This window comes from Cryptomeria japonica, chromosome 4 (assembly GCF_030272615.1).
Source record: "Cryptomeria japonica chromosome 4, Sugi_1.0, whole genome shotgun sequence".
In the NCBI taxonomy this organism is placed as follows: domain Eukaryota; kingdom Viridiplantae; phylum Streptophyta; class Pinopsida; order Cupressales; family Cupressaceae; genus Cryptomeria; species Cryptomeria japonica.
This window is the reverse complement of record NC_081408.1, coordinates 677784398-677795983: the sequence shown is the minus strand read 5'-3', so window position 1 is coordinate 677795983 and position 11586 is coordinate 677784398.

Sequence of the window (11586 nt, the reverse complement as noted above, 5' to 3'; positions counted from 1 at the left end):
TTTGTTATAATTATAAGCATTTCCATTTGTGGAAAACAAATGGACAGCATCAAATCAAACTCAACATTATTTGTAGCATCTATGTTAATATGGGTTCTTGTCATAAGTAATCTCGAGTCATCAATTTGTGGGTTTGCATCTTTTAGATTTGTCAGAAGTTGACGAGACTTTTGTTGTTCATTGTTTTGTCCATCTTGTCTGAATGTTTTATCTAATGTAACCATAGTTTTGAATTCTTTTCACAATAGCTTATGTGTGCATTTTGTGGGAATGCTTGTCGAAGATAAGAATCTATGTTTTTCAACATGTTTTGACCAATAAAACTCCTTTCATCAATCAAAATGTATTTGATGTGTGTCATATCTTCTTGAAAGCTTGTAAGTCTTGTTCTTTTTAGCAAATAAAAGTCTCGTGTTGGGATTATCAATTTAGAATTAATTGTAGAGGCTCCTATATTGAATGATGCAACTCTTGTTGGTGCAAGTAATAGAAGGGGAGAACGACCTAGCATTGCCTCGTTTTCAAGGGTTTGACTAATGGCACCAATCATATACGACTTTCCTATTCTTGTTGTTCTCTATATTATCATGAATAATGGCTCTCCATTTTGAGTTCTATGGCAATGGACCATAATTATGTCGACTATCTTCATTTGTTTGCTATTAAGGGTTATATAGTTGATGCATTGCAATATATCATCATATATGAGACATCCATGATCTTTCTTGTTGCTTATGAAATTGATTGCTTGAGTTGTGTTCTCTTCACCTTGATATTCATGAGAATAATATGTATGTCTATCAGTGTCTCTTCTTCCCATATATCTATTTTACAAACTTGTATATTTTGATCTTGATGCAATGCAAATTAAATTTCTCATTCATGCTCTATGGTATTTCTTTAAACAAGTACATTGTCTTCAATTTCAGAAGCATTGGTATTTTTAACATTTTCTTCAACCATTGTTCGTTCCATGTGCCAAGCATTATAGTTGAATGATTCCATCAATATCTCTTTCTATGTCATGAAATGGTTTGTACAACAATAACTTTAAAATATAGAAGTCAATCCATTTATCTAAGTCATGTGGAGGAATGGATACAAACCTAGGGATAACTCCTATGATATATGCACTTTGCCTTGGCTCCCATTTGTTGTCTCTTTTTTTATAGGATTATGAATCCATGATCTTTCTATATCAATCAATGAGACGTGTTCCGTAGAAGGAGGCCTTATTTTATATCCACTAATGAGAGATATCATTTGTTCTTCGTCATTCTCTTCAATATGTACAGGTATAGGTTTAAACACCTCGGGTGAAACATTTAGATTGACAAATATTCTATTTATTTCTACTAGTGGAAGTTCTAACAATGTGTGACATGTTTCTTGAGCTCCAATGTCTCTTTCTATGACTGTCTCAATTAGAAGCCTTCTATATGCCTGTGCAGCTAAATCGTCAAGGTTTTCCATGTTTGCAAGACACTTCAATATTTGGCTATATGTTTCTGAGCTTTTTTCTACTTTTGCAGCATACTTTGCAATATATTTGATTACAAACTACTTGGAAAGAACAAGTTGTCAATCTATATTTTCTATCCATAATTGCAATATGTGGAGATTATGTGAATTCACTCTCTCATCATTTCTTGTTGGTTCAATTTTTTTTGTCTCCTGTCTCTATGTCTTCATATCATTTGGATCCTTCTAGATTCAATGACCAAGGGGCTTTATACCTACAATGAATATGAAGTTGTATATTTTATTAATTGTCATAGTTGCCTCTTTTTTCCTTAGGCATGCACCCTCCCTACAAACTATGTGTCATTCTACGGAGTTTAGTATCTCTTCATTGTCACACTCAATATCTATCTCTGCAAGTTGTGTTGTGTTTTTCTGTTCACTTCTTCTTCGTTGTTTTCAAAGGCTCGTTAACTCACTATTCTTTCATCTTGAATCTTGCTTCAGGTTCTTCCTCCAACCCTACCTTCCTCTTTCCTTTGGCTTGCTCTCATTCCCTCACTCCAAATAATGAATCAACAAATCCCAATCGACATATATTTTTGCATGGTACTCGTCCTTGTTCATCCCCTACGCCTAGTGAATAAACAACATCAGTTGTTGAGGAGTCTCCTCGTCTGTGTCCTTGACCACCTCTGTAGGCATAAACCCTACCCCCAAAATTGTCATTTTCAACATCAAAAGCTAACCAAACAACCAATCATTTTTCATGCAACCCTTCAACACCTATTCAACATCTTCTTTCCATCCAACCTCCAACCCCCACATCACCACCATTAACATAATGTCTATATTCATCCTATACCTGTGTTTAGTCATCAAAAACTTTTCACCTAGAAGGATTTCTATGATCCGAATGAAAATATCTTCATCAAATTTGAAAAGATTTTTCATTATTTTCTCAGTGACTTTGGCCATAAATGCTAATTGTTGTGTTGTCCTAAACAAGGAAAAGGTGGCCTCCATATTTAAATGTAGTCACCACCCATCCTTTATTGTGAGCACCAAGTGCTACCCATGTCACATCACCTCGCCACCATACCCTTTCATTAATAGCTTCTAAAAATGGTGGCATACTATTCCAACTCAAAGGCCAAACTCAAGATTTCAAAAAACTTCCACCATAATTTCCGGCTCATCATCAAGAATCACTACCCATTTGGACAACTTGTCCACCACATCATTCTTTGATCTCATCACATGCCAAACTTTAAATTCCTCAAAAGTTTCTAATAAATTCAATGGCTATATATTTATTCAAATTCTAAGCATGTATTTCACCCTTTTTTATTGCATTAATAATAATTAATGAATCTTCTTCCAGTTGTATTTTCAAGAAGCCCAATTTTTTCCCCATTTTCAACACTTCAATAGCCGCCTAAGCCTCAAATTCGTTGTTCATACCCTCTACAAGTTTTGAAGCTCCAATTGTCACAATATTGCCCTCCTAATCTCGTGCCACAAATCTAGCTCCCAACGGTCTTGGGCTACCCTTTGAGGCCCCATCAAAGTTAAATTTATACCATCCTTCCCTCGACTTGGACCACTCCACCACCTTCACCTTCTTGAATTCTAAATTAGCACAAACAAGCCTATTTACAGGCCAAATTTTTAATCATTTTTTTAATATTTTAATTTAATTACTTTTAATCATAAATTTGAATATTTTTTATTAAGTCATTCAAAAAATGCCTATTTTCACCTTTATAATTATTAATAGTTATTTTTGAATAAAAGGGGTAAAAACTTTATTTAAAAATCAGATACAAGAATTAGATAGAGACCCAGAGCCCCAAAGCTCCAGGAAAGAAACACTAACCCATCCCCAAATCATCCAACTTCATACGCAACCATGTCCTCGGTAAAAATCTTCTACAAGTCTTGACAATAATCTCTGGAGAGATGCTCCCAACCTTCAACTTTCCAATCACTACCATGCTCCAAGGCCCACTTGGCTAAACAATCAGCAACTTTATTTCATTCTCAGGGGATGTGGATGAAAGAGACCCGTTCCATTAAAGAACTAATTTGGAGAATTTGTTGAACAATCCCTGCAAATTGCCACTGAATCCCACTCACCTTCTGCTCTGTCAACAAGTTAACAACAATCTGTGAGTCCGATTCACAAATCATCTTCCTACGACCCAGTTCCCAAACCCGTTCAAGGGCATAGAGAATCGCCAATCCCTCCATAGAGTTATTAGACTGCCACCCTTTATGTATCGAAAAGAGGAAAACAACCTCCCCCATGCTATTCCTGCCAACACCACCAACTCTAACAAGCCCTGGGTTACCCCTAGATGAGCCATCGGTATTAATATTGATAAACTCATCCTGAGGGGGTATCCATCTTCCCATCCTTTGCACCTTCCTCATGGCCTGTCTACCTCGCTTGACACAAGCTGAGGTCAGAGACAACTCCTGCAAACCAAGCCTACTCACAATATCAGTCTCATCCCTACCCAAAGGAAAATTGACCTCACATTTTGCTTCCACCGTCTCCCAAATCATTGCAATGATTTTATTCCAAACTTGTTGAACTAACAATCTGACCTCACAAAAGATTCTCCTATTCCTCTCGAGCCATATCTGCCACATAATGAAGATGGGCCCAACATACTAGACAGGCTGAAGGAAGGAGGACCGGATAGGAGGTCTGCCCAAACTGCTCCAGAACTCCACCAGAGAATCCGCATGGATACAAGGATGCTTCCACACCCCCCACCAATAATGCCAAATCAACTGAGACAAGGGACATCTAAAGAATAGGTGTGAGGAATCTTCCTCCCCATTACTGCACAACACACAGATAGAGGGTCCCATAATCCCCGCTTACGGATATTATCCTAGGTTAGACATCTATTCAAAGCCAAAGTCCAAGCGAAGTAGTTACACTTTGGCCAAGACACATTACTCCACACCTGTTTCCACCAGTTCACCTCTCTTCCCTCGAGTCTTCGGTACAACAATTCCCGGTATCCACCAGCCACCGTAAACATGCCCTTAGGATTGGGAGACCAAGCTAGCCCATCCCTACCCTTGAGGGAGCTACAGTGTCTACTTGCCAAAATGCCCTGCAACTCCGCACACTCATCCTCCGTCCCAGCAACTGGTCACTCATCAGGAAACTTCCACCTCTCCAACTCTAGACGTCCACACCTATAAGCAGCCTTGAAGTCACTCACCCTTGACCATCCAGCCTCCAAAAATCTCTGGCACAGATTCCTAAGGTTAGGGAACTAATCAAGAATGGGAGGATAGCCATCCCAAGAGTTGTTCCAGAAAAGGACCTCTTCACCCCTCCTGCAAATCCAAAAGAGCCCTGCCTTAATGAGAGAATCCCCCCTCTTGAGAGTATACCAGATCGAAGAGCCCTTTCCTTCAAGCGGATATTTAGGGATTTCCTCCAGCGAAACCCTCTGCATATATTTGTTGGCCAAAATCCTGGCCCATCCCTGATCCTGCTCCACACACCACCTCCAATACAATTTAGCCGCCAATGCCTCCCCAAAAGGAATAGACTGCCTTAAATCAAGCCCCCCGGACTGCTTCGAGCTACAAACCAAGTCCCAATTGACAAGACTCCATTTTGAAGAGGAAAGATTACCTGCCCATAAGAATTGCCTAGCTAGAGAGTCCAGACCCTTCAAGAACCACTTCAGAGCCACATGAAGCATACACCGATAGATCGGAAGAGCCTGAACCATCGACTGAATCAATTGAACCCTCCCAACAAAGGATAGCCATCTATGAGTCCAATGTTCAACTTTCAAGCGGAATTTATCCAAAATACCCTGCCAAGATGTCCTAGGAGGGTTACTAGGAGAGATAGGGATACCCAAATAAATCAATGGCAGGGAGCCAACCTGGAATCTCAAGATAAGAGCAATCCTCTATTGAATAGCTTCCGAAGTGTTGAAGAAAAGGATAGAGGATTTATCCTCATTGATCATCTGGCTTGACGCTGCAAGATAAACATCCAAGACCCTACGCAGATTATTAGCTTCTCTTATACGAGCCATCCCCATAAGAGCCGTGTCATCCACAAACTGTGGCTGCAAGTCATTACCCCATCTCCAACCCCAAATCATCCCCAGATCCACATTATGCTTAATCAGCCTCCCCAAACCCTGAGCCAGAAGAATGAAAAGATAAGGGGAGAGGGGGTCCCCCTGATGGAGACCCCTAGAAGCACCAAATAGCTCATTATGATCACCATTGATGAGCACAGAGAAGGAAGTAGTCGTAACACAGCTCATAACCCACTGAATCCATTCATCAGCAAAACCAAACTCCTTGAGGATCTTCTGGAGGAAGGACCACTGAACTCTGTCATACACCTTAGCCATGTCCAGCTTGATAAACATAGCTTTTTCCCTGGAAGTTGCCATAGAGTGAATGGTCTCCGTGGCAATGACCACCCCATCCAAAATTTGGCACCCTTCCACAAACCCACTATTCTCCTCAAAGATAACAATCCCCAAACACTTCTTCAATCTATCCACTATCAACATAGAGATGATCTTATACATCACATTACAGAGAGAGATGGGTCAGAACCGGCCTAGCCGAGAAGCCCCCTCACACTTGGGGATAAGAGCAATGAAAGTCGCATTCAATGCCCGAAGCATCTGCTTATTCCTTTGGGACTCCTACACCACCTCCAATAAATCTAGCTTAACAACATCCTAGAATTCTTGAAAGAATTCTACTAGGAACCCATCCAGACCAGGAGCTTTTCCTTTCCTCATGTGGAAGACAATCCTCTCAAGCTCTTTCAACAAAATAGGACACAAAAGCTGCTCATTCATCTCCCCCGTGACCAAAGAGGGAATGCAGGTGAGAACTTGGTTCTTCTCTCCCATTTCCCCTTGCGAGTCCTCCCTGAAAAGGGTCCAGAAATACTGAGATGCCACCCTAGATATCGCCTGCAAGGATAAGCACTGTTCGCCTCTGTCATTAACCAGAACTAGGATGGCGTTTCCATGCCTTCTAGCTTTCACTGAGTTAAAGAAGAAAGTAGTGTTCCTATCCCCCTCCTGCAACCAATCAATACGAGCCCTCTACTTCCAGTAAATTTCTTCCCTAAGCTCCCATTCCTCAACCACTTTGACAACCCTATCTTCCTCCTTGAGCAAGTCCTCAGACAAACCTTGCTCTCTAATTTCGCTGGTGATCCCATTCAGCACAAGTAGAGCAACTTTTTTGGCATGAAAAATGTTCCCAAAGCCCCGTCGGTTCCATTGTTTGAGTTGAGACTTAACAAATTGCAGTTGCTTGGCAAAGGAGTACATGGCAGTACCAAAGGCAGGCCTCCCTTTCCTCCACCACTCTGCTACCAAAGCGTGCAAAGAAGGATCCTGAAGCCACATCAGTTGGAATTTAAAAGGAGGTGAGAGAGCAACCCAAGCCAAAGAAGAAACCAACTTGATGGGCCAGTGATCCGATCCTCTCCAGTCAAGAATCTCCAAGCTGGTGGACCACCCCCCACCAATCCAAAAAATAGAAACTAGGAAGCGATCCAACCTCTCAGCAATCCAATACGCTCCCACCCTCCTATTGTTCCAGGTGAACAAGCCATTACCAAGTTTAATGTCAACAAGATGCAGCAAGAAAATATTATCCTGAAAAAGGAAAGAAGAGGGTTCCAACCGCATCACCCCCCCCCCCCCCTTCTCCTCACTCAGCTCAAGGATGGCATTGAAGTCTCCTGCCAAAATCCACAGATGTAAAGGGGCTGACCTATGCATACAGGAAATGTGAGACCATAATATTTTCTTCCCCTGAAGATCAGTAGGGGCATAGATATTGGAAAACAAAATGAATTCTCTAGTCTCGAGACTAGAGATAACACTGGATAACAAAGACCGAGAGGCCACCCACCAAACTAGGTGAAGCTTTAAGGGGTTCCAAAGACAGGCCACCCCTCCAGAGGACCCAGCTACCCCAACACATTGACACACTCCTTGAGTCCACAACTTCGGCACTAGACCCATCATACTCTCCACAGTAAGTTTAGTTTCTTGCAGAAATAAGACATCAGGTGAATGATTCCTAATTAATTCTCGCACAACTTTTTGTCTGGGGCTGTTGTTCAAGCCCCTCACATTCCATGAAAGCACAATCATTTTGGGGGATTGGAAAAGTGAGAATCCAAAGTCTTTACCAACCCCGACTTTACCAAATTCTCCCCCATCAATTTGATCTTGTCCAAATCCTTCTTTCTGCCAACCTTTGAGCTCTTCTTTAACGTACTTTTCTTAATGTCTTTCTGATGCAAACCCAGATGAATGGGGGTCTTATTGCTTTTGGCCCCAACTGGTTCCAGTTTCAAAGCGCTCGGAGATCCCTCCCCCTCAACCAAATTCACCTCCACCCTAGTAGTGAGTCCCAACTGAGCCCCTACTAGATGATCCATCTCCATTTGCTGGCTTCCCACCACAATCATGGCCTGGATGGGGTCCTCGAGTGCTCTTTTCGGAGCCCCCCCTAACACACCTTGATCTAGTGGGGTTAACCCCGTATTAACTTCCTGATGGAAAAGGTCATCCAAGGTCTCAAATCTGTTAAAAGTGTCCTCCTCCTTTCTCTCTTGAAAGGGCCTCTTTTGTCCTCGGTTCCTATTCTTAGTCTTAACTGATACAAAACCATCAGATCCCCCAACCTCAACTGACATAGCAACTTTCCTTTTTTCAGCCCTATCCTGTCTCAGTTCCAACTGCTGAGGTTGGTGCACCACCAGTTTATATCTAGGACACTTACGTTGAAGATGACCATACTCATGACACAACCGGCAATGAAAAGGTAAAGTCTCATAATCTAACTGTTGAACCCACGAATAACAGTCCGCACACATATCTATGGTATTTGGCAAAGGTTTACTAAGATCAATTTCAACACAAATACGCGCAAAGTTCATTGCCTTTCTTCCTAGGGTTTGCATAGAGGATCCCACTAGCTTCCCAAGCAGAGCGGCCAGCATCTGAAGCACATCTTCCTGACAAAATTCCACAGGAAAATGTGGCAAACGGACCCACACAGGAACCCTATTCAGAAGTTCCTCCGAGGGGTTAAACCCCGCATGCCAGGGTTTGATGAACAAGCCCACCTGGTTGTAAAAATACGGACTACCTTCGAAGACCCTATTGCGATCCTCCATGCAGTTAAAGGTAACCATGAAGTAGTTATTTGCCAGCATCATAATCTCCATTTCCCCCTCTGGAGCCCAAGTCATTAGTGCCCAGTTTTCCAAGAACTGCAAAGAAACCCTCATTCCCAAAAACTTGCAATATAGCGAGTGTTTTGAGAAATATTTGACGTCTTCCACTATCATCTTGGGAGGAATAACCAGTTTTGGCCTCTCGCTACATCTCTCCAAGCACCCATTAATCTTTTAAATACAAGAACTACTAGCACTATCAGACCTCAACTCTGAATAAAAGAGGTTATTATTGAAAGTCTTCATGCCCTATGATGGGGGTTTTGAGCCCACCGCGGCACGAAAATCCATGACTGGCTGAGCCTTCGAGGCCTCCCCACTAACACTCACCATAAAGCTTGAGGCGGACGACACTCTAAACCCCAAAGGGGCCCAAAAGATTAAAAAAGCCCAAAAAATCCACCCCTCCCTCACTCTCCCGGGATAGATGTCCACCCGTAGCTCCCAGCCCCGTTGGAATCCGTTGTCTATGTGGAAAAGTGGTCGAGCCGCTCAATCCGAGCCCCCTCGCAGCCCACCACTCCTCTTCCCTTCCCCTGCTATTGCTCCCCGCACTGCCTTGACTCCCCCACTCTGCGCAGACCCTTCCGCGCTCCCTGTAGCCTCTGTAACTCCCCCGATCACGAGCTAGGGTGATGCCCTAGCTCGACCCTCAACACCGAACGCCCGTGTGACATCTTGTCCTTCACTTTGCATCATCGGTATGAAAGGTTTGATTAATAGTTATTTTATTAAGACCAATTGATTATAATTATTTGTATTCTTTTATCAATAATGGGCTGAAGTCGAATCACTTTTTGACTGGAGCTACGAACCAACGAGACCACATTTTTTAGGGGACTCATCCTCATTTTTGTTCAGCATTAACACCCTTATATCTCCTTATGTTGTTTCATCTTGTCTTTAACACCCAAGCACCACCTTATCTCTCCATTATTTGTGTGTGGGACACATGGGGCTCAAGTAGACTCGAACCCAAGACCTCCCATGTAGGAGGCTTGTAACTAACCGCTACGTTGAGGGGTCATCCCCACCTATTGTAATTAATATTACATAAATATAATTAAAATAATATAATATTTTAGATTTTTTAAATTAAATTAGGGTTATATTTCCACTATAAAATTTATGTTATGTTATAATTACTATTATTTTATTAAAGTAAGAATTATAGTCTACATTGCATGAATATAATTTTACTAATATAATTTTAAAATAACAATGATTCAAGATTATAATAATTAAAAATTAAAATAAATGTTTTTATTACAATTCTACATTATAATAATTAAAAAAATAGAACAAATATTTTGATTACAATATTATGATCGCCACTATGTGGCACTTGTTTTATTTGATTTTTTAATTCTTATACGATTCGTAAATTTTAATTAGCTTAAATTTTACTTTGTTTAAATTATTTTATTTAATTTAAGCTAATTTTAATTAATTTAAATTAGTTAATATAATTTATTAATTTAAGTGATGCATGTAAAGAAACCTAACTTTAGTTTCTTCTTTTTCTTAAAAAAAGAAAACTATTGAATTTAATTTTACTTTAGTTATTTTTTATTTTTTTTATCGATAAAATATATATTTTTATTTAATTAAAATTTAAGCATTACAACTTTGAAGATAATGAACTATCAAAGAGCTCCCAAAACAAGACATCCATGACACTGCCATCACCACCCTCCCAAAAGATGGAATTCAAAACTAGTAACCAACACCCACACATCCCCCCCCCCCCCAAAAAAAAACTTAAGAGTACTAAAAAACTTATTACATCTTGCATGTCAAAAATTAGGCATTTCAAACTGAAGTTTAAAGTTCAACTGTGAAATAAACTGAGAAAAAGGAGCAGAAAAAATTGGCACTTATGGGTATCGTGCCTGTAATAACCTATTCATGATTCGTCCTTCACGCCTCTTGCAGTCGAGGCACTCGATTCACCAATCACCCAATTACGGTGAGAGTCTCCACTTTCGGCATGTTGTCACCTCCTTCTTCCTTTTGCCTTCTTGCTCGCTGCACCTCGTTGGCTAAGAGAAACCACCCCACCATCCTGTCCACCTTCTACATCATCTCCCGCCTATTTAGCTAGTTCTGTAGATAGTCTCCTTGTTATCCGCCTCCTAAGGCTCACGTTCTCCACTGCTTTCCTGCCACCCTCTTGCCTGATCACATCTTCTATGTTCATAATCTGGATGAAGATTAAAAGCCCTTCCCAGCCTCTCTGCGCATCATCTTTGAACCACAATTTAACTTCCTCACGTCATCGAAGAAACGGTGCGTGAGTGACGCGCCTTCGTCTCCTCATTTGCCTTCAGGATACCTTCTGCAAGATTAAATCTCCATCTTAGCACCGTCCACTCCAACAAGGACTCTAGGTTTAATAGATATTCCCCTGGGATTAGTCCCTACATCACCTTTCGCACCTCTTCAACCATGTGTCCCAACTCTAGACTCCAAGCCATGAGCAACAAGTAGATGTCTGCTCTGCACCTGTAGTGGTGACCAATGACAGCCACCTGTTCTCTTAAAACCAACTAAACTGCTTTTAGAAGCAATGGGTCTTTAGCGAGAAACATTCTCTCGAGTTTCTTTGACAGAACAAGACCACGAAATGTCGACATCAATTTGGAAGATTCCAAGGTGAAATTAGCTTCCATTGCTAATCTTTCTAAGAAAATACAGAGATTTTTGATAAAACCAGTTTTAAAGTTGGTTTCACTAACTCGCCAGGTCTATTCATAATCCGTGCGGGCATTATGAAATTGACATTTAATGCATGGCTCTCCACCATCGCCGCCAATTCAAAGCATGTCGCAATAACTGCTCATTAA